Here is a 21,211-nt window from a genome sequence, read left to right on the forward strand (position 1 = left end):
CTGTTAATTCATCTCACAGAGTTACATCTGTATTTCGTGGATCTCTTTGCTAGCCTTATTTCTGTGGAATCTGAGAACAGATATTTCGGATCCCTTGGAAGACTATAGGGCCAAAGGAAATATCCTCCGATAACAAAGAGAAAGAAGCTTTCTGAGAAACTTCTTTGTGTTCTGTGAAATCATCTCACAGAGTTACAGCTTTCCCCTCAGGAAGCCTTTCCCTAAGAAAGTTCTTGTGGAATTGGAAAAGTGATATTTGGAAGCCCTTAGAGGGCTATGGTGAAAAAGGAAATATCCTCAGATGAAATCTGGAAAGAAGCTTTCTGAGAAACTGCTCTGTGATGTGTGACTTCCACTCACAGAGTTACATCTGTATTTCGTGGATCTCTTTGCTAGCCTTATTTCTGTGGAATCTCAGAACAGATATTTCGGATCCCTTTGAAGACTATAGGGTCAAAGGAAATATCCTCCGATAACAAAGAGAAAGAAGCTTTCTGAGAAACTTCCTTGTGTTCTGTGAAATCACCTCACAGAGTTACAGCTTTCCCTTCAAGAAGCCTTTCGCTAAGACAGTTCTTGTAGAATTGGCATAGGGATATTTGGAAGCCCATAGAGGGCTATGGTGAAAAAGGAAATATCCTCATATGAAATCTGGAAAGAAGCTTTCTGAGAAAATGCTCTGTGATGTGAGACTTCCACTCACAGAGTTACATCTGGATTTCGTGGATCTCTTTGCTAGCCTTATTTCTGTGGAATCTGAGAACAGATATTTCAGATCCCTTTGAAGACTATAGGGCCAAAGGAAATATCCTCCGATAACAAAGAGAAAGAAGCTTTCTGAGAAACTTCTTTGTGTTCTGTGAAATCATCTCACAGAGTTACAGCTTTCCCTTCAAGAAGCCTTTCCCTTAGACAGTTCTTGTGGAATTGGCAAAGTGATATTTGGAAGCCCATAAAGGGCTATGGTGAAAAAGGAAATATCCTCAGATGAAATCTGGAAAGAAGCTTTCTGAGAAAATGCTCTGTGATGTGTGACTTCCACTCACAGAGTTACATCTGTATTTCGTGGATCTCTTTGCTAGCCTTATTTCTGTGGAATCTGAGAACAGATATTTCGGATCCCTTTGAAGACTAAAGGGCCAAAGGAAATATCCTCCGATAACAAAGAGAAAGAAGCTTTCTGAGAAACTTCTTTGTGTTCTGTGAAATCATCTCACAGAGTTACAGCTTTCCCCTCAAGAAGCCTTTCGCTAAGACAGTTCTTGTGGAATTGGCAAAGTGATATTTAGGAGCCCGTACAGGACTATGGTGAAAAAGGAAATATCCTCAGATGAAATCTGGAAAGAAGCTTTCTGAGAAACTGCTTAGTGTTCTGTTAATTCATCTCACAGAATTACATCTGTATTTCGTGGATCTCTTTGCTAGCCTTATTTCTGTGGAATCTGAGAACAGATATTTCGGATCCCTTTGAAGACTATAGGGCCAAAGGAAATATCCTCCGATAACAAAGAGAAAGAAGCTTTCTGAGAAACTTCTTTGTGTTCTGTCAAATCATCTCACAGAGTTACAGCTTTCCCCTCAAGAAGCCTTTCGCTAAGACATTTCTTGTGGAATTGGCAAAGGGATATTTGGGAGCCTATAGAGGCCTATGGTGAAAAAGGAAATATCCTCAGATGAAATCTGGAAAGAAGCTTTCTGAGAAACTGCTTAGTGTTCTGTTAATTCATCTCACAGAGTTACATCTGTATTTCGTGGATCTCTTTGCTAGCCTTATTTCTGTGGAATCTGAGAACAGATATTTCGGATCCCTTTGAAGACTATAGGGACAAAGGAAATATCCTCCGATAACAAAGAGAAAGAAGCTTTCTGAGAAACTTCTTTGTGTTCTGTGAAATCATCTCACAGAGTTACAGCTTTCCCCTCAGGAATCCTTTCCCTAAGAAAGTTCTTGTGGAATTGGAAAAGTGATATTTGGAAGCCCTTAGAGGGCTATGGTGAAAAAGGAAATATCCTCAGATGAAATCTGGAAAGAAGCTTTCTGAGAAACTGCTCTGTGATGTGTGACTTCCACTCACAGAGTTACATCTGTATTTCGTGGATCTCTTTGCTAGCCTTATTTCTGTGGAATCTCAGAACAGATATTTCGGATCCCTTTGAAGACTATAGGGTCAAAGGAAATATCCTCCGATAACAAAGAGAAAGAAGCTTTCTGAGAAACTTCCTTGTGTTCTGTGAAATCACCTCACAGAGTTACAGCTTTCCCTTCAAGAAGCCTTTCGCTAAGACAGTTCTTGTAGAATTGGCATAGGGATATTTGGAAGCCCATAGAGGGCTATGGTGAAAAAGGAAATATCCTCATATGAAATCTGGAAAGAAGCTTTCTGAGAAAATGCTCTGTGATGTGAGACTTCCACTCACAGAGTTACATCTGTATTTCGTGGATCTCTTTGCTAGCCTTATTTCTGTGGAATCTGAGAACAGATATTTCAGATCCCTTTGAAGACTATAGGGCCAAAGGAAATATCCTCCGATAACAAAGAGAAAGAAGCTTTCTGAGAAACTTCTTTGTGTTCTGTGAAATCATCTCACAGAGTTACAGCTTTCCCTTCAAGAAGCCTTTCCCTTAGACAGTTCTTGTGGAATTGGCAAAGTGATATTTGGAAGCCCATAAAGGGCTATGGTGAAAAAGGAAATATCCTCAGATGAAATCTGGAAAGAAGCTTTCTGAGAAAATGCTCTGTGATGTGTGACTTCCACTCACAGAGTTACATCTGTATTTCGTGGATCTCTTTGCTAGCCTTATTTCTGTGGAATCTGAGAACAGATATTTCGGATCCCTTTGAAGACTATAGGGCCAAAGGAAATATCCTCCGATAACAAAGAGAAAGAAGCTTTCTGAGAAACTTCTTTGTGTTCTGTGAAATCATCTCACAGAGTTACAGCTTTCCACTCAAGAAGCCTTTCGCTAAGACAGTTCTTGTGGAATTGGCAAAGTGATATTTAGGAGCCCGTACAGGACTATGGTGAAAAAGGAAATATCCTCAGATGAAATCTGGAAAGAAGCTTTCTGAGAAACTGCTTAGTGTTCTGTTAATTCATCTCACAGAATTACATCTGTATTTCGTGGATCTCTTTGCTAGCCTTATTTCTGTGGAATCTGAGAACAGATATTTCGGATCCCTTTGAAGACTATAGGGCCAAAGGAAATATCCTCCGATAACAAAGAGAAAGAAGCTTTCTGAGAAACTTCTTTGTGTTCTGTGAAATCATCTCACAGAGTTACAGCATTCTCCTCAAGAAGCCTTTCGAAAAGACAGTTCTTGTGGAATTGGCAAAGGGATATTTGGAAGCCCATAGGGGCTATGGTGAAAAAGGTAATACCTGAGATGAAATCTGGAAAGAAGCTTTCTGAGAAGCTGCTCTGTTATGTGTGACTTCCACTCACAGAGTTACATCAGTATTTCGTGGATCTCTTTGCTAGCCTTATTTCTGTGGAATCTGAGAACAGATATTTCGCATCCCTTTGAAGACTATAGGGCCAAAGGAAATATCCTCCGATAACAAAGAGAAAGAAGCTTTCTGAGAAACTTCTTTGTGTTCTGTGAAATCATCTCACAGAGTTACAGCTTTCCCCTCAAGAAGCCTTTCGCTAAGACAGTTCTTGTGGAATTGGCAAAGGTATATTTGGGAGCCCACAGAGGCCTATGGTGAAAAAGGAAATATCCTCAGATGAAATCTGGAAAGAAGCTTTCTGAGAAACTGCTCTGTAATGTGTGACTTCCACTCACAGAGTTACATCTGTATTTCGTGGATCTCTTTGCTAGCCTTATTTCTGTGGAATCTGAGAACAGATATTTCGGATCCCTTTGAAGACTATAGGGCCAAAGGAAATATCCTCCGATAACAAAGAGAAAGAAGCTTTCTGAGAAACTTCTTTGTGTTCTGTGAAATCATCTCACAGAGTTACAGCTTTCCCCTCAAGAAGCCTTTCGCTAAGACAGTTCTTGTGGAATTGGCAAAGGGATATTTGGGAGCCCATAGAGGCCTAAGTTGAAAAAGGAAATATCCTCAGATGAAATCTGGAAAGAAGCTTTCTGAGAAACTGCTCTGTGATGTGTGACTTCCACTCACAGAGTTACTTCTGTATTTCGTGGATCTCTTTGCTAGCCTTATTTCTGTGGAATCTGAGAACAGATATTTCGGATCCCTTTGAAGACTGTAGGGCCAAAGGAAATATCCTCCGATAACAAAGAGAAAGAAGCTTTCTGAGAAACTTCTTTGTGTTCTGTGAAATCATCTCACAGAGTTACAGCTTTCCCCTCAAGAAGCCTTTCGCTAAGACAGTTCTTGTGGAATTGGCAAAGTGATATTTGGAAGCCCATAGAGGGCTATGGTGAAAAAGGAAATATCCTCAGATGAAATCTGGAAAGAAGCTTTCTGAGAAACTGCTCTGTGATGTGTGACTTCCACTCACAGAGTTACATCTGTATTTCGTGGATCTCTTTGCTAGCCTTATTTCTGTGGAATCTGAGAACAGATATTTCGGATCCCTTTGAAGACTATAGGGCCAAAGGAAATATCCTCCGATAAAAAAGAGAAAGAAGCTTTCTGAGAAACTTCTTTGTGTTCTGTGAAATCATCTCACAGAGTTACAGCTTTCCACTCAAGAAGCCTTTCGCTAAGACAGTTCTTGTGGAATTGGCAAAGGGATATTTGGGAGCCCATAGAGGCCTATGGTGAAAAAGGAAATATCCTCAGATGAAATCTGGAAAGAAGCTTGCTGAGAAACTGCTTAGTGTTCTGTTAATTCATCTCACAGAGTTACATCTGTATTTCGTGGATCTCTTTGCTAGCCTTATTTCTGTGGAATCTGAGAACAGATATTTCGGATCCCTTTGAAGACTATAGGGCCAAAGGAAATATCCTCCGATAACAAAGAGAAAGAAGCTTTCTGAGAAACTTCTTTGTGTTCTGTGAAATCATCTCACAGAGTTACAGCTTTCCATTCAAGGAGCCTTTCGCTAAGACAGTTCTTGTGGAATTGGCAAAGTGATATTTGGGAGCCCATAGAGGATTATGGTGAAAAAGGAAATATCCTCAGATGAAATCTGGAAAGAAGCTTTCGGAGAAACTACTTAGAGTTCTGTTAATTCATCTCACAGAGTTACATCTGTATTTCGTGGATCTCTTTGCTAGCCTTTTTTCTGTGGAATCTGAGAACAGATATTTCGGATCCCTTTGAAGACTATATGGCCAAGGAAATATCCTCCGATAACAAAGGGAAAGAAGCTTTCTGAGAAACTTCTTTGTGTTCTGTGAAATCATCTCACAGAGTTACATCTTTCCCCTCAAGAAGCCTTTCGCTAAGACAGTTCTTGTGGAATTGGCAAAGGGATATTTGAAAGCCCATAGAGGGCTATGGTGAAAAAGGAAATATCCTCAGATGAAATCTGGAAAGAAGCTTTATGAGAAACTGCTCTGTGATGTGTGACTTCCACTCACAGAGTTACATCTGTATTTCCTGGATCTCTTTGCTAGCCTTATTTCTGTGGAATCTGAGAACAGATATTTCGGATCCCTTTGAAGACTATAGGGCCAAAGGAAATATCCTCCGATAACAAAGAGAAAGAAGCTTTCTGAGAAACTTCTTTGTGTTCTGTGAAATCATCTCACAGAGTTACAGCTTTCCCCTCAAGAAGCCTTTCGCTAAGACAGTTCTTGTGGAATTGGCAAAGGTATATATGGGAGCCCATAGAGGCCTAAGGTGAAAAAGGAAATATCCTCAGATGAAATCTGGAAAGAAGCTTTCTGAGAAACTGCTTAGTGTTCTGTTTATTCATCTCACAGAGTTACATCTGTATTTCCTGGATCTCTTGGCTAGCCTTATTTCTGTGGAATCTGAGAACAGATATTTCGGATCCCTTTGAAGACTATAGGGCCAAAGGAAATATCCTCCGATAACAAAGAGAAAGAAGCTTTCTGAGAAACTTCTTTGTGTTCTGTGAAATCATCTCACAGAGTTACAGCTTTCCCCTCAAGAAGCCTTTCGCTAAGACAGTTCTTGTGGAATTGGCAAAGGGATATTTGGAAGCCCATAGAGGGCTATGGTGAAAAAGGAAATATCCTCAGATGAAATCTGGAAAGAAGCTTTCTGAGAAACAGTTCTGTGATGTGTGACTTCCACTCACAGAGTTACATCTGTATTTCGTGGATCTCTTTGCTAGCCTTATTTCTGTGGAATCTGAGAACAGATATTTCGGATCCCTTTGAAGACTATAGGGCCAAAGGAAATATCCTCCGATAACAAAGAGAAAGACGCTGTCTGAGAAACTTCTTTGTGTTCTGTGAAATCATCTCACAGAGTTACAGCTTTCCCCTCAAGAAGCCTTTCGCTTAGACAGTTCTTGTGGAATTGGCAAAGGGATATTTGGAAGCCCATAGAGGGCTATGCTGAAAAGGGAAATATCCTCAGATGATATCTGGAAAGAAGCTTTCTGAGAAACTGCTCTGTGATGTGTGACTTCCACTCACAGAGTTACATCTGTATTTCGTGGATCTCTTTACTAGCCTTATTTCTGTGGAATCTGAGAACAGATATTTCGGATCCCTTTGAAGACTATAGGGCCAAAGGAAATATCCTCCGATAAAAAAGAGAAAGAAGCTTTCTGAGAAACTTCTTTGTGTTCTGTGAAATCATCTCACAGAGTTACAGCTTTCCATTCAAGGAGCCTTTCGCTAAGACAGTTCTTGTGGAATTGGCAAAGTGATATTTGGGAGCCCATAGAGGATTATGGTGAAAAAGGAAATATCCTCAGATGAAATCTGGAAAGAAGCTTTCGGAGAAACTGCTTAGAGTTCTGTTAATTCATCTCACAGAGTTACATCTGTATTTCGTGGATCTCTTTGCTAGCCTTTTTTCTGTGGAATCTGAGAACAGATATTTCGGATCCCTTTGAAGACTATATGGCCAAGGAAATATCCTCCGATAACAAAGGGAAAGAAGCTTTCTGAGAAACTTCTTTGTGTTCTGTGAAATCATCTCACAGAGTTACATCTTTCCCCTCAAGAAGCCTTTCGCTAAGACAGTTCTTGTGGAATTGGCAAAGGGATATTTGGAAGCCCATAGAGGGCTATGGTGAAAAAGGAAATATCCTCAGATGAAATCTGGAAAGAAGCTTTCTGAGAAACTGCTCTGTGATGTGTGACTTCCACTCACAGAGTTACATCTGTATTTCCTGGATCTCTTTGCTAGCCTTATTTCTGTGGAATCTGAGAACAGATATTTCGGATCCCTTTGAAGACTATAGGGCCAAAGGAAATATCCTCCGATAACAAAGAGAAAGAAGCTTTCTGAGAAACTTCTTTGTGTTCTGTGAAATCATCTCACAGAGTTACAGCTTTCCCCTCAAGAAGCCTTTCGCTAAGACAGTTCTTGTGGAATTGGCAAAGGTATATTTGGGAGCCCATAGAGGCCAATGGTGAAAAAGGAAATATCCTCAGATGAAATCTGGAAAGAAGCTTTCTGAGAAACTGCTTAGTGTTCTGTTTATTCATCTCACAGAGTTACATCTGTATTTCCTGGATCTCTTGGCTAGCCTTATTTCTGTGGAATCTGAGAACAGATATTTCGGATCCCTTTGAAGACTATAGGGCCAAAGGAAATATCCTCCGATAACAAAGAGAAAGAAGCTTTCTGAGAAACTTCTTTGTGTTCTGTGAAATCATCTCACAGAGTTACAGCTTTCCCCTCAAGAAGCCTTTCGCTAAGACAGTTCTTGTGGAATTGGCAAAGGGATATTTGGAAGCACATAGAGGGCTATGGTGAAAAAGGAAATATCCTCAGATGAAATCTGGAAAGAAGCTTTCTGAGAAACTGTTCTGTGATGTGTGACTTCCACTCACAGAGTTACATCTGTATTTCGTGGATCTCTTTGCTAGCCTTATTTCTGTGGAATCTGAGAACAGATATTTCGGATCCCTTTGAAGACTATAGGGCCAAAGGAAATATCCTCCGATAACAAAGAGAAAGACGCTGTCTGAAAACTTCTTTGTGTTCTGTGAAATCATCTCACAGAGTTACAGCTTTCCCCTCAAGAAGCCTTTCGCTTAGACAGTTCTTGTGGATTTGGCAAAGGGATATTTGCAAGCCCATAGAGGGCTATGCTGAAAAGGGAAATATCCTCAGATGAAATCTGGAAGGAAGCTTTCTGAGAAACTGCTCTGTGATGTGTGACTTCCACTCACAGAGTTACATCTGTATTTCCTGGATCTCTTTGCTAGCCTTATTTCTGTGGAATCTGAGAACAGATATTTCGGATCCCTTTGAAGACTATAGGGCCAAAGGAAATATCCTCCGATAACAAGGAGAAAGAAGCTTTCTGAGAAACTTCTTTGTGTTCTGTCAAATCATCTCACAGAGTTACAGCTTTCCCCTCAAGAAGCCTTTCGCTAAGACATTTCTTGTGGAATTGGCAAAGGGATATTTGGGAGCCTATAGAGGCCTATGGTGAAAAAGGAAATATCCTCAGATGAAATCTGGAAAGAAGCTTTCTGAGAAACTGCTTAGTGTTCTGTTAATTCATCTCACAGAGTTACTTCTGTATTTCGTGGATCTCTTGGCTAGCCTTATTTCTGTGGAATCTGAGAACAGATATTTCGGATCCCTTTGAAGACTATAGGGCCAAAGGAAATATCCTCCGATAACAAAGAGAAATAAGCTTTCTGAGAAACTTCTTTGTGTTCTGTGAAATCATCTCACAGAGTTACAGCTTTCCCTTCAAGAAGCCTTTCGCTAAGACAGTTCTTGTGGAATTGGCAAAGTGATATTTGGAAGCCCATAGAGGCCTATGGTGAAAAAGGAAATATCCTCAGATGAAATGTGGAAAGAAGCTTTCTGAGAAACTGCTCTGTGATGTGTGACTTCCACTCACAGAGTTACATCTGTATTTCGTGGATCTCTTTGCTAGCCTTATTTCTGTGGAATCTGAGAACAGATATTTCGGATCCCTTTGAAGACTATAGGGCCAAAGGAAATATCCTCCGATAACAAAGAGAAAGAAGCTTTCTGAGAAACTTCTTTGTGTTCTGTGAAATCATCTCACAGTGTTACAGCTTTCCACTCAAGAAGCCTTTCCCTAAGACAGTTCTTGTGGAATTGGCAAAGTGATATTTTGGAGCCCATAGAGGACTATGGTGAAAAAGCAAATATCCTCAGATTAAATCTGGAAAGAAGCTTTCTGAGAAACTGCTTAGTGTTCTGTTAATTCATCTCACAGAGTTATATCTGTATTTCCTGGATCTCTTGGCTAGCCTTATTTCTGTGGAATCTGAGAACAGATATTTCGGATCCCTTTGAAGACTATAGGGCCAAAGGAAATATCCTCCGATAACAAAGAGAAAGAAGCTTTCTGAGAAACTTCTTTGTGTTCTGTGAAATCATCTCACAGAGTTACAGCATTCTCCTCAAGAAGCCTTTCGCTAAGACAGTTCTTGTGGAATTGGCAAAGAGATATTTGGAAGCCCATAGGGGCTATGGTGAAAAAGGTAATACCTGAGATGAAATCTGGAAAGAAGCTTTCTGAGAAGCTGCTCTGTTATGTGTGACTTCCACTCACAGAGTTACATCTGTATTTCGTGGATCTCTTTGCTAGCCTTATTTCTGTGGAATCTGAGAACAGATATTTCGGATCCCTTTGAAGACTATAGGGCCAAAGGAAATATCCTCCGATAACAAAGAGAAAGAAGCTTTCTGAGAAACTTCTTTGTGTTCTGTGAAATCATCTCACAGAGTTACAGCTTTCCCCTCAAGAAGCCTTTCGCTAAGACGGTTCTTGTGGAATTGGCAAAGGGATATTTGGAAGCACATAGAGGGCTATGGTGAAAAAGGAAATATCCTCAGATGAAATCTGGAAAGAAGCTTTCTGAGAAACTGTTCTGTGATGTGTGACTTCCACTCACAGAGTTACATCTGTATTTCGTGGATCTCTTTGCTAGCCTTATTTCTGTGGAATCTGAGAACAGATATTTCGGATCCCTTTGAAGACTATAGGGCCAAAGGAAATATCCTCCGATAACAAAGAGAAAGACGCTGTCTGAAAACTTCTTTGTGTTCTGTGAAATCATCTCACAGAGTTACAGCTTTCCCCTCAAGAAGCCTTTCGCTTAGACAGTTCTTGTGGATTTGGCAAAGGGATATTTGCAAGCCCATAGAGGGCTATGCTGAAAAGGGAAATATCCTCAGATGAAATCTGGAAGGAAGCTTTCTGAGAAACTGCTCTGTGATGTGTGACTTCCACTCACAGAGTTACATCTGTATTTCCTGGATCTCTTTGCTAGCCTTATTTCTGTGGAATCTGAGAACAGATATTTCGGATCCCTTTGAAGACTATAGGGCCAAAGGAAATATCCTCCGATAACAAAGAGAAAGAAGCTTTCTGAGAAACTTCTTTGTGTTCTGTCAAATCATCTCACAGAGTTACAGCTTTCCCCTCAAGAAGCCTTTCGCTAAGACATTTCTTGTGGAATTGGCAAAGGGATATTTGGGAGCCTATAGAGGCCTATGGTGAAAAAGGAAATATCCTCAGATGAAATCTGGAAAGAAGCTTTCTGAGAAACTGCTTAGTGTTCTGTTAATTCATCTCACAGAGTTACTTCTGTATTTCGTGGATCTCTTGGCTAGCCTTATTTCTGTGGAATCTGAGAACAGATATTTCGGATCCCTTTGAAGACTATAGGGCCAAAGGAAATATCCTCCGATAACAAAGAGAAATAAGCTTTCTGAGAAACTTCTTTGTGTTCTGTGAAATCATCTCACAGAGTTACAGCTTTCCCTTCAAGAAGCCTTTCGCTAAGACAGTTCTTGTGGAATTGGCAAAGTGATATTTGGAAGCCCATAGAGGCCTATGGTGAAAAAGGAAATATCCTCAGATGAAATGTGGAAAGAAGCTTTCTGAGAAACTGCTCTGTCATGTGTGACTTCCACTCACAGAGTTACATCTGTATTTCGTGGATCTCTTTGCTAGCCTTATTTCTGTGGAATCTGAGAACAGATATTTCGGATCCCTTTGAAGACTATAGGGCCAAAGGAAATATCCTCCGATAACAAAGAGAAAGAAGCTTTCTGAGAAACTTCTTTGTGTTCTGTGAAATCATCTCACAGTGTTACAGCTTTCCACTCAAGAAGCCTTTCCCTAAGACAGTTCTTGTGGAATTGGCAAAGTGATATTTTGGAGCCCATAGAGGACTATGGTGAAAAAGCAAATATCCTCAGATTAAATCTGGAAAGAAGCTTTCTGAGAAACTGCTTAGTGTTCTGTTAATTCATCTCACAGAGTTACATCTGTATTTCCTGGATCTCTTGGCTAGCCTTATTTCTGTGGAATCTGAGAACAGATATTTCGGATCCCTTTGAAGACTATAGGGCCAAAGGAAATATCCTCCGATAACAAAGAGAAAGAAGCTTTCTGAGAAACTTCTTTGTGTTCTGTGAAATCATCTCACAGAGTTACAGCATTCTCCTCAAGAAGCCTTTCGCTAAGACAGTTCTTGTGGAATTGGCAAAGAGATATTTGGAAGCCCATAGGGGCTATGGTGAAAAAGGTAATACCTGAGATGAAATCTGGAAAGAAGCTTTCTGAGAAGCTGCTCTGTTATGTGTGACTTCCACTCACAGAGTTACATCTGTATTTCGTGGATCTCTTTGCTAGCCTTATTTCTGTGGAATCTGAGAACAGATATTTCGGATCCCTTTGAAGACTATAGGGCCAAAGGAAATATCCTCCGATAACAAAGAGAAAGAAGCTTTCTGAGAAACTTCTTTGTGTTCTGTGAAATCATCTCACAGAGTTACAGCTTTCCCCTCAAGAAGCCTTTCGCTAAGACAGTTCTTGTGGAATTGGCAAAGGTATATTTGGGAGCCCATAGAGGCCTATGGTGAAAAAGGAAATATCCTCAGATGAAATCTGGAAAGAAGCTTTCTGAGAAACTGCTTAGTGTTCTGATAATTCAACTCACAGCGTTACATCTGTATTTCGTGGATCTCTTTGCTAGCCTTATTTCTGTGGAATCTGAGAACAGATATTTCGGATCCCTTTGAAGACTATAGGGCCAAAGGAAATATCCTCCGATAACAAAGAGAAAGAAGCTTTCTGAGAAACTTCTTTGTGTTCTGTGAAATCATCTCACAGAGTTACAGCTTTCCCCTCAAGAAGCCTTTCGCTAAGACAGTTCTTGTGGAATTGGCAAAGGTATATATGGGAGCCCATAGAGGCCTAAGGTGAAAAAGGAAATATCCTCAGATGAAATCTGGAAAGAAGCTTTCTGAGAAACTGCTTAGTGTTCTGTTTATTCATCTCACAGAGTTACATCTGTATTTCCTGGATCTCTTGGCTAGCCTTATTTCTGTGGAATCTGAGAACAGATATTTCGGATCCCTTTGAAGACTATAGGGCCAAAGGAAATATCCTCCGATAACAAAGAAAAAGAAGCTTTCTGAGAAACTTCTTTGTGTTCTGTGAAATCATCTCACAGAGTTACAGCTTTCCCCTCAAGAAGCCTTTCGCTAAGACAGTTCTTGTGGAATTGGCAAAGGGATATTTGGAAGCCCATAGAGGGCTATGGTGAAAAAGGAAATATCCTCAGATGAAATCTGGAAAGAAGCTTTCTGAGAAACAGTTCTGTGATGTGTGACTTCCACTCACAGAGTTACATCTGTATTTCGTGGATCTCTTTGCTAGCCTTATTTCTGTGGAATCTGAGAACAGATATTTCGGATCCCTTTGAAGACTATAGGGCCAAAGGAAATATCCTCCGATAACAAAGAGAAAGACGCTGTCTGAGAAACTTCTTTGTGTTCTGTGAAATCATCTCACAGAGTTACAGCTTTCCCCTCAAGAAGCCTTTCGCTTAGACAGTTCTTGTGGAATTGGCAAAGGGATATTTGGAAGCCCATAGAGGGCTATGCTGAAAAGGGAAATATCCTCAGATGATATCTGGAAAGAAGCTTTCTGAGAAACTGCTCTGTGATGTGTGACTTCCACTCACAGAGTTACATCTGTATTTCGTGGATCTCTTTACTAGCCTTATTTCTGTGGAATCTGAGAACAGATATTTCGGATCCCTTTGAAGACTATAGGGCCAAAGGAAATATCCTCCGATAAAAAAGAGAAAGAAGCTTTCTGAGAAACTTCTTTGTGTTCTGTGAAATCATCTCACAGAGTTACAGCTTTCCATTCAAGGAGCCTTTCGCTAAGACAGTTCTTGTGGAATTGGCAAAGTGATATTTGGGAGCCCATAGAGGATTATGGTGAAAAAGGAAATATCCTCAGATGAAATCTGGAAAGAAGCTTTCGGAGAAACTGCTTAGAGTTCTGTTAATTCATCTCACAGAGTTACATCTGTATTTCGTGGATCTCTTTGCTAGCCTTTTTTCTGTGGAATCTGAGAACAGATATTTCGGATCCCTTTGAAGACTATATGGCCAAGGAAATATCCTCCGATAACAAAGGGAAAGAAGCTTTCTGAGAAACTTCTTTGTGTTCTGTGAAATCATCTCACAGAGTTACATCTTTCCCCTCAAGAAGCCTTTCGCTAAGACAGTTCTTGTGGAATTGGCAAAGGGATATTTGGAAGCCCATAGAGGGCTATGGTGAAAAAGGAAATATCCTCAGATGAAATCTGGAAAGAAGCTTTCTGAGAAACTGCTCTGTGATGTGTGACTTCCACTCACAGAGTTACATCTGTATTTCCTGGATCTCTTTGCTAGCCTTATTTCTGTGGAATCTGAGAACAGATATTTCGGATCCCTTTGAAGACTATAGGGCCAAAGGAAATATCCTCCGATAACAAAGAGAAAGAAGCTTTCTGAGAAACTTCTTTGTGTTCTGTGAAATCATCTCACAGAGTTACAGCTTTCCCCTCAAGAAGCCTTTCGCTAAGACAGTTCTTGTGGAATTGGCAAAGGTATATTTGGGAGCCCATAGAGGCCAATGGTGAAAAAGGAAATATCCTCAGATGAAATCTGGAAAGAAGCTTTCTGAGAAACTGCTTAGTGTTCTGTTTATTCATCTCACAGAGTTACCTCTGTATTTCCTGGATCTCTTGGCTAGCCTTATTTCTGTGGAATCTGAAAACAGATATTTCGGATCCCTTTGAAGACTATAGGGCCAAAGGAAATATCCTCCGATAACAAAGAGAAAGAAGCTTTCTGAGAAACTTCTTTGTGTTCTGTGAAATCATCTCACAGAGTTACAGCTTTCCCCTCAAGAAGCCTTTCGCTAAGACAGTTCTTGTGGAATTGGCAAAGGGATATTTGGAAGCCCATAGAGGGCTATGGTGAAAAAGGAAATATCCTCAGATGAAATCTGGAAAGAAGCTTTCTGAGAAACTGTTCTGTGATGTGTGACTTCCACTCACAGAGTTACATCTGTATTTCGTGGATCTCTTTGCTAGCCTTATTTCTGTGGAATCTGAGAACAGATATTTCGGATCCCTTTGAAGACTATAGGGCCAAAGGAAATATCCTCCGATAACAAGTAGAAAGACGCTGTCTGAAAACTTCTTTGTGTTCTGTGAAATCATCTCACAGAGTTACAGCTTTCCCCTCAAGAAGCCTTTCGCTTAGACAGTTCTTGTGGATTTGGCAAAGGGATATTTGGAAGCCCATAGAGGGCTATGCTGAAAAGGGAAATATCCTCAGATGAAATCTGGAAGGAAGCTTTCTGAGAAACTGCTCTGTGATGTGTGACTTCCACTCACAGAGATACATCTGTATTTCCTGGATCTCTTTGCTAGCCTTATTTCTGTGGAATCTGAGAACAGATATTTCGGATCCCTTTGAAGACTATAGGGCCAAAGGAAATATCCTCCGATAACAAAGAGAAAGAAGCTTTCTGAGAAACTTCTTTGTGTTCTGTCAAATCATCTCACAGAGTTACAGCTTTCCCCTCAAGAAGCCTTTCGCTAAGACATTTCTTGTGGAATTGGCAAAGGGATATTTGGGAGCCTATAGAGGCCTATGGTGAAAAAGGAAATATCCTCAGATGAAATCTGGAAAGAAGCTTTCTGAGAAACTGCTTAGTGTTCTGTTAATTCATCTCACAGAGTTACTTCTGTATTTCGTGGATCTCTTCGCTAGCCTTATTTCTGTGGAATCTGAGAACAGATATTTCGGATCCCTTTGAAGACTATAGGGCCAAAGGAAATATCCTCCGATAACAAAGAGAAATAAGCTTTCTGAGAAACTTCTTTGTGTTCTGTGAAATCATCTCACAGAGTTACAGCTTTCCCTTCAAGAAGCCTTTCGCTAAGACAGTTCTTGTGGAATTGGCAAAGTGATATTTGGAAGCCCATAGAGGCCTATGGTGAAAAAGGAAATATCCTCAGATGAAATGTGGAAAGAAGCTTTCTGAGAAACTGCTCTGTGATGTGTGACTTCCACTCACAGAGTTACATCTGTATTTCGTGGATCTCTTTGCTAGCCTTATTTCTGTGGAATCTGAGAACAGATATTTCGGATCCCTTTGAAGACTATAGGGCCAAAGGAAATATCCTCCGATAACAAAGAGAAAGAAGCTTTCTGAGAAACTTCTTTGTGTTCTGTGAAATCATCTCACAGTGTTACAGCTTTCCACTCAAGAAGCCTTTCCCTAAGACAGTTCTTGCGAAATTGGCAAAGTGATATTTTGGAGCCCATAGAGGACTATGGTGAAAAAGCAAATATCCTCAGATTAAATCTGGAAAGAAGCTTTCTGAGAAACTGCTTAGTGTTCTGTTAATTCATCTCACAGAGTTACATCTGTATTTCCTGGATCTCTTGGCTAGCCTTATTTCTGTGGAATCTGAGAACAGATATTTCGGATCCCTTTGAAGACTATAGGGCCAAAGGAAATATCCTCCGATAACAAAGAGAAAGAAGCTTTCTGAGAAACTTCTTTGTGTTCTGTGAAATCATCTCACAGAGTTACAGCATTCTCCTCAAGAAGCCTTTCGCTAAGACAGTTCTTGTGGAATTGGCAAAGAGATATTTGGAAGCCCATAGGGGCTATGGTGAAAAAGGTAATACCTGAGATGAAATCTGGAAAGAAGCTTTCTGAGAAGCTGCTCTGTTATGTGTGACTTCCACTCACAGAGTTACATCTGTATTTCGTGGATCTCTTTGCTAGCCTTATTTCTGTGGAATCTGAGAACAGATATTTCGGATCCCTTTGAAGACTATAGGGCCAAAGGAAATATCCTCCGATAACAAAGAGAAAGAAGCTTTCTGAGAAACTTCTTTGTGTTCTGTGAAATCATCTCACAGAGTTACAGCTTTCCCCTCAAGAAGCCTTTCGCTAAGACAGTTCTTGTGGAATTGGCAAAGGTATATTTGGGAGCCCATAGAGGCCTATGGTGAAAAAGGAAATATCCTCAGATGAAATCTGGAAAGAAGCTTTCTGAGAAACTGCTTAGTGTTCTGATAATTCAACTCACAGCGTTACATCTGTATTTCCTGGATCTCTTGGCTAGCCTTATTTCTTTGGAATCTGAGAACAGATATTTCGGATCCCTTTGAAGACTATAGGGCCAAAGGAAATATCCTCCGATAACAAAGAGAAAGAAGCTTTCTGAGAAACTTCTTTGTGTTCTGTGAAATCATCTCACAGAGTTACAGCTTTCCCCTCAAGAAGCCTTTCGCTAAGACAGTTCTTGTGGAATTGGCAAAGGGATATTTGGGAGCCCATAGAGGCCTATGGTGAAAAAGGAAATATCCTCAGATGAAATCTGGAAAGAAGCTTTCTGAGAAACTGCTTAGTGTTCTGTTAATTCATCTCACAGAGTTACATCTGTATTTCGTGGATCTCTTTGCTAGCCTTATTTCTGTGGAATCTGAGAACAGATATTTCGGATCCCTTTGAAGACTATAGGGCCAAAGGAAATATCCTCCGATAACAAAGAGAAAGAAGCTTTCTGAGAAACTTCTTTGTGTTCTGTGAAATCATCTCACAGAGTTACAGCTTTCCCCTCAAAAAAGCCTTTCGCTAAGACAGTTCTTGTGGAATTGGCAAAGGGATATTTGGAAGCCCATAGAGGGCTATGGTGAAAAAGGAAATATCCTCAGATGAAATCTGGAAAGAAGCTTTCTGAGAAACTGCTCTGTGATGTGTGACTTCCACTCACAGAGTTACATCTGTATTTCGTGGATCTCTTTGCTAGCCTTATTTCTGTGGAATCTGAGAACATTTATTTCGGATCCCTTTGAAGACTATAGGGCCAAAGGAAATATCCTCCGATAACAAAGAGAAAGAAGCTTTCAGAGAAACTTCTTTGGGTTCTGTGAAATCATCTCACAGAGTTACAGCTTTCCACTCAAGAAGCCTTTCGCTAAGACAGTTCTTGTGGAATTGGCAAAGGGATATTTGGGAGCCCATAGAGGCCTATGGTGAAAAAGGAAATATCCTCAGATGAAATCTGGAAAGAAGCTTTCTGAGAAACTGCTTAGTGTTCTGTTAATTCATCTCACAGAGTTACATCTGTATTTCGTGGATCTCTTTGCTAGCCTTATTTCTGTGGAATCTGAGAACAGATATTTCGGATCCCTTTGAAGACTATAGGGCCAACGGAAATATCCTCCGATAACAAAGAGAAAGAAGCTTTCTGAGAAACTTCTTTGTGCTCTGTGAAATCATCTCATAGAGTTACAGCTTTCCCCTCAAGAAGTCTTTCGCTAAGACAGTTCTTGTGGAATTGGCAAAGGGATATTTGGAAGCCCATAGAGGGCTATGGTGAAAAAGGAAATATCCTCAGATGAAATCTGGAAAGAAGCTTTCTGAGAATCTGCTCTGTGATGTGTGACTTCCACTCACAGAGTTACATCTGTATTTCGTGGATCCCTTTGATAGCCTTATTTCTGTGGAATCTGAGAACAGATATTGCGGATCCCTTTGAAGACTATAGGGCCAACGGAAATATCCTCCGATAACAAAGAGAAAGAAGCTTTCTGAGAAACTTCTTTGTGCTCTGTGAAATCATCTCACAGAGTTACAGCTTTCCCCTCAAGAAGTCTTTCGCTAAGACAGTTCTTGTGGAATTGGCAAAGGGATATTTGGAAGCCCATAGAGGGCTATGGAGAAAAAGGAAATATCCTCAGATGAAATCTTGAAAGAAGCTTTCTGAGAAACTGCTCTGTGATGTGTGACTTCCACTCACAGAGTTACATCTGTATTTCGTGGATCTCTTTGCTAGCCTTATTTCTGTGGAATCTGAGAACAGATATTTCGGATCCCTTTGAAGACTATAGGGCCAAAGGAAATATCCTCCGATAACAAAGAGAAAGAAGCTTTCTGAGAAACTTCTTTGTGTTCTGTGAAATCATCTCACAGTGTTACAGCTTTCCACTCAAGAAGCCTTTCCCTAAGACAGTTCTTGTGGAATTGGCAAAGTGATATTTTGGAGCCCATAAAGGACTATGGTGAAAAAGCAAATATCCTCAGATTAAATCTGGAAAGAAGCTTTCTGAGAAACTGCTTAGTGTTCTGTTAATTCATCTCACAGAGTTACATCTGTATTTCCTGGATCTCTTGGCTAGCCTTATTTCTGTGGAATCTGAGAACAGATATTTCGGATCCCTTTGAAGACTATAGGGCCAAAGGAAATATCCTCCAATAACAAAGAGAAAGAAGCTTTCTGAGAAACTTCTTTGTGTTCTGTGAAATCATCTCACAGAGTTACAGCTTTCCCCTCAAGAAGCTTTTCGCTAAGACAGTTCTTGTGGAATTGGCAAAGGGATATTTGGAAGCCCATAGAGGGCTATGGTGAAAAAGGAAATATCCTCAGATGAAATCTGGAAAGAAGCTTTCTGAGAAACTGCTCTGTGATGTGTGACTTCCATTCACAGAGTTACATCTGTATTTCGTGGATCTCTTGGCTAACCTTATTTCTGTGGAATCTGAGAACAGATATTTCGGATCCCTTTGAAGACTATAGGGCCAAAGGAAATATCCTCCGATAACAAAGAGAAAGAAGCTTTCTGAGAAACTTCTTTGTGTTCTGTGAAATCATCTCACAGAGTTACAGCTTTCCCCTCAAGAAGCCTTTCGCTAAGACAGTTCTTGTGGAATTTGCAAAGGGATATTTGGAAGCCCATAGAGGGCTATGGTGAAAAAGGAAATATCCTCAGATGAAATCTGGAAAGAAGCTTTCTGAGAAACTGCTCTGTGATGTGTGACTTCCACTCACAGAGTTACATCTGTATTTCCTAGATCTCTTTGCTAGCCTTACTTCTGTGGAATCTGAGAACAGATATTTTGGATCCCTTTGAAGACTATAGGGCCAAAGGAAATATCCTCCGATAACAAAGAGAAAGAAGCTTTCTGAGAAACTTCTTTGTGTTCTGTGAAATCATCTCACAGAGTTACAGCTTTCCACTCAAGAAGCCTTTCGCTAAGACATTTCTTGTGTAATTGGCAAAGGGATATTTGGGAGCCCATAGAGGCCAATGGTGAAAAAGGAAATATCCTCAGATGAAATCTGGAAAGAAGCTTTCTGAGAAACTGCTTAGTGTTCTGTTAATTCATCTCACAGAGTTACATCTGTATTTCGTGGATCTCTTTGCTAGCCTTATTTCTGTGGAATCTGAGAACAGATATTTCGGATCCCTTTGAAGACTATAGGGCCAAAGGAAATATCCTCCGATAACAAAGAGAAAGAAGCTTTCTGAGAAACTTCTTTGTGTTCTGTGAAATCATCTCACAGAGTTACAGCTTTCCCCTCAGGAAGCCTTTCCCTAAGAAAGTTCTTGTGGAATTGGAAAAGTGATATTTGGAAGCCTTTAGAGGGCTATGGTGAAAAAGGAAATATCCTCAGATGAAATCTGGAAAGAAGCTTTCTGAGAAACTGCTCTGTGATGTGTGACTTCCACTCACAGAGTTACATCTGTATTTCGTGGATCTCTTTGCTAGCCTTATTTCTGTGGAATCTCAGAACAGATATTTCGGATCCCTTTGAAGACTATAGGGTCAAAGGAAATATCCTCCGATAACAAAGAGAAAGAAGCTTTCTGAGAAACTTCCTTGTGTTCTGTGAAATCACCTCACAGAGTTACAGCTTTCCCTTCAAGAAGCCTTTCGCTAAGACAGTTCTTGTAGAATTGGCATAGGGATATTTGGAAGCCCATAGAGGGCTATGGTGAAAAAGGAAATATCCTCATTTGAAATCTGGAAAGAAGCTTTCTGAGAAAATGCTCTGTGATGTGAGACTTCCACTCACAGAGTTACATCTGTATTTCGTGGATCTCTTTGCTAGCCTTATTTCTGTGGAATCTGAGAACAGATATTTCAGATCCCTTTGAAGACTATAGGGCCAAAGGAAATATCCTCCGATAACAAAGAGAAAGAAGTTTTCTGAGAAACTTCTTTGTGTTCTGTGAAATCATCTCACAGAGTTACAGCTTTCCCTTCAAGAAGCCTTTCCCTTAGACAGTTCTTGTGGAATTGGCAAAGTGATATTTGGAAGCCCATAAAGGGCTATGGTGAAAAAGGAAATATCCTCAGATGAAATCTGGAAAGAAGCTTTCTGAGAAAATGCTCTGTGATGTGTGACTTCCACTCACAGAGTTACATCTGTATTTCGTGGATCTCTTTGCTAGCCTTATTTCTGTGGAATCTGAGAACAGATATTTCGGATCCCTTTGAAGACTATAGGGCCAAAGGAAATATCCTCCGATAACAAAGAGAAAGAAGCTTTCTGAGAAACTTCTTTGTGTTCTGTGAAATCATCTCACAGAGTTACAGCTTTCCACTCAAGAAGCCTTTCGCTAAGACAGTTCTTGTGGAATTGGCAAAGTGATATTTAGGAGCCCGTACAGGACTATGGTGAAAAAGGAAATATCCTCAGATGAAATCTGGAAAGAAGCTTTCTGAGAAACTGCTTAGTGTTCTGTTAATTCATCTCACAGAATTACATCTGTATTTCGTGGATCTCTTTGCTAGCCTTATTTCTGTGGAATCTGAGAACAGATATTTCGGATCCCTTTGAAGACTATAGGGCCAAAGGAAATATCCTCCGATAACAAAGAGAAAGAAGCTTTCTGAGAAACTTCTTTGTGTTCTGTCAAATCATCTCACAGAGTTACAGCTTTCCCCTCAAGAAGCCTTTCGCTAAGACATTTCTTGTGGAATTGGCAAAGGGATATTTGGGAGCCTATAGAGGCCTATGGTGAAAAAGGAAATATCCTCAG

This window comes from Macaca mulatta, chromosome 17 (genome assembly GCF_049350105.2).
Source record: "Macaca mulatta isolate MMU2019108-1 chromosome 17, T2T-MMU8v2.0, whole genome shotgun sequence".
In the NCBI taxonomy this organism is placed as follows: domain Eukaryota; kingdom Metazoa; phylum Chordata; class Mammalia; order Primates; family Cercopithecidae; genus Macaca; species Macaca mulatta.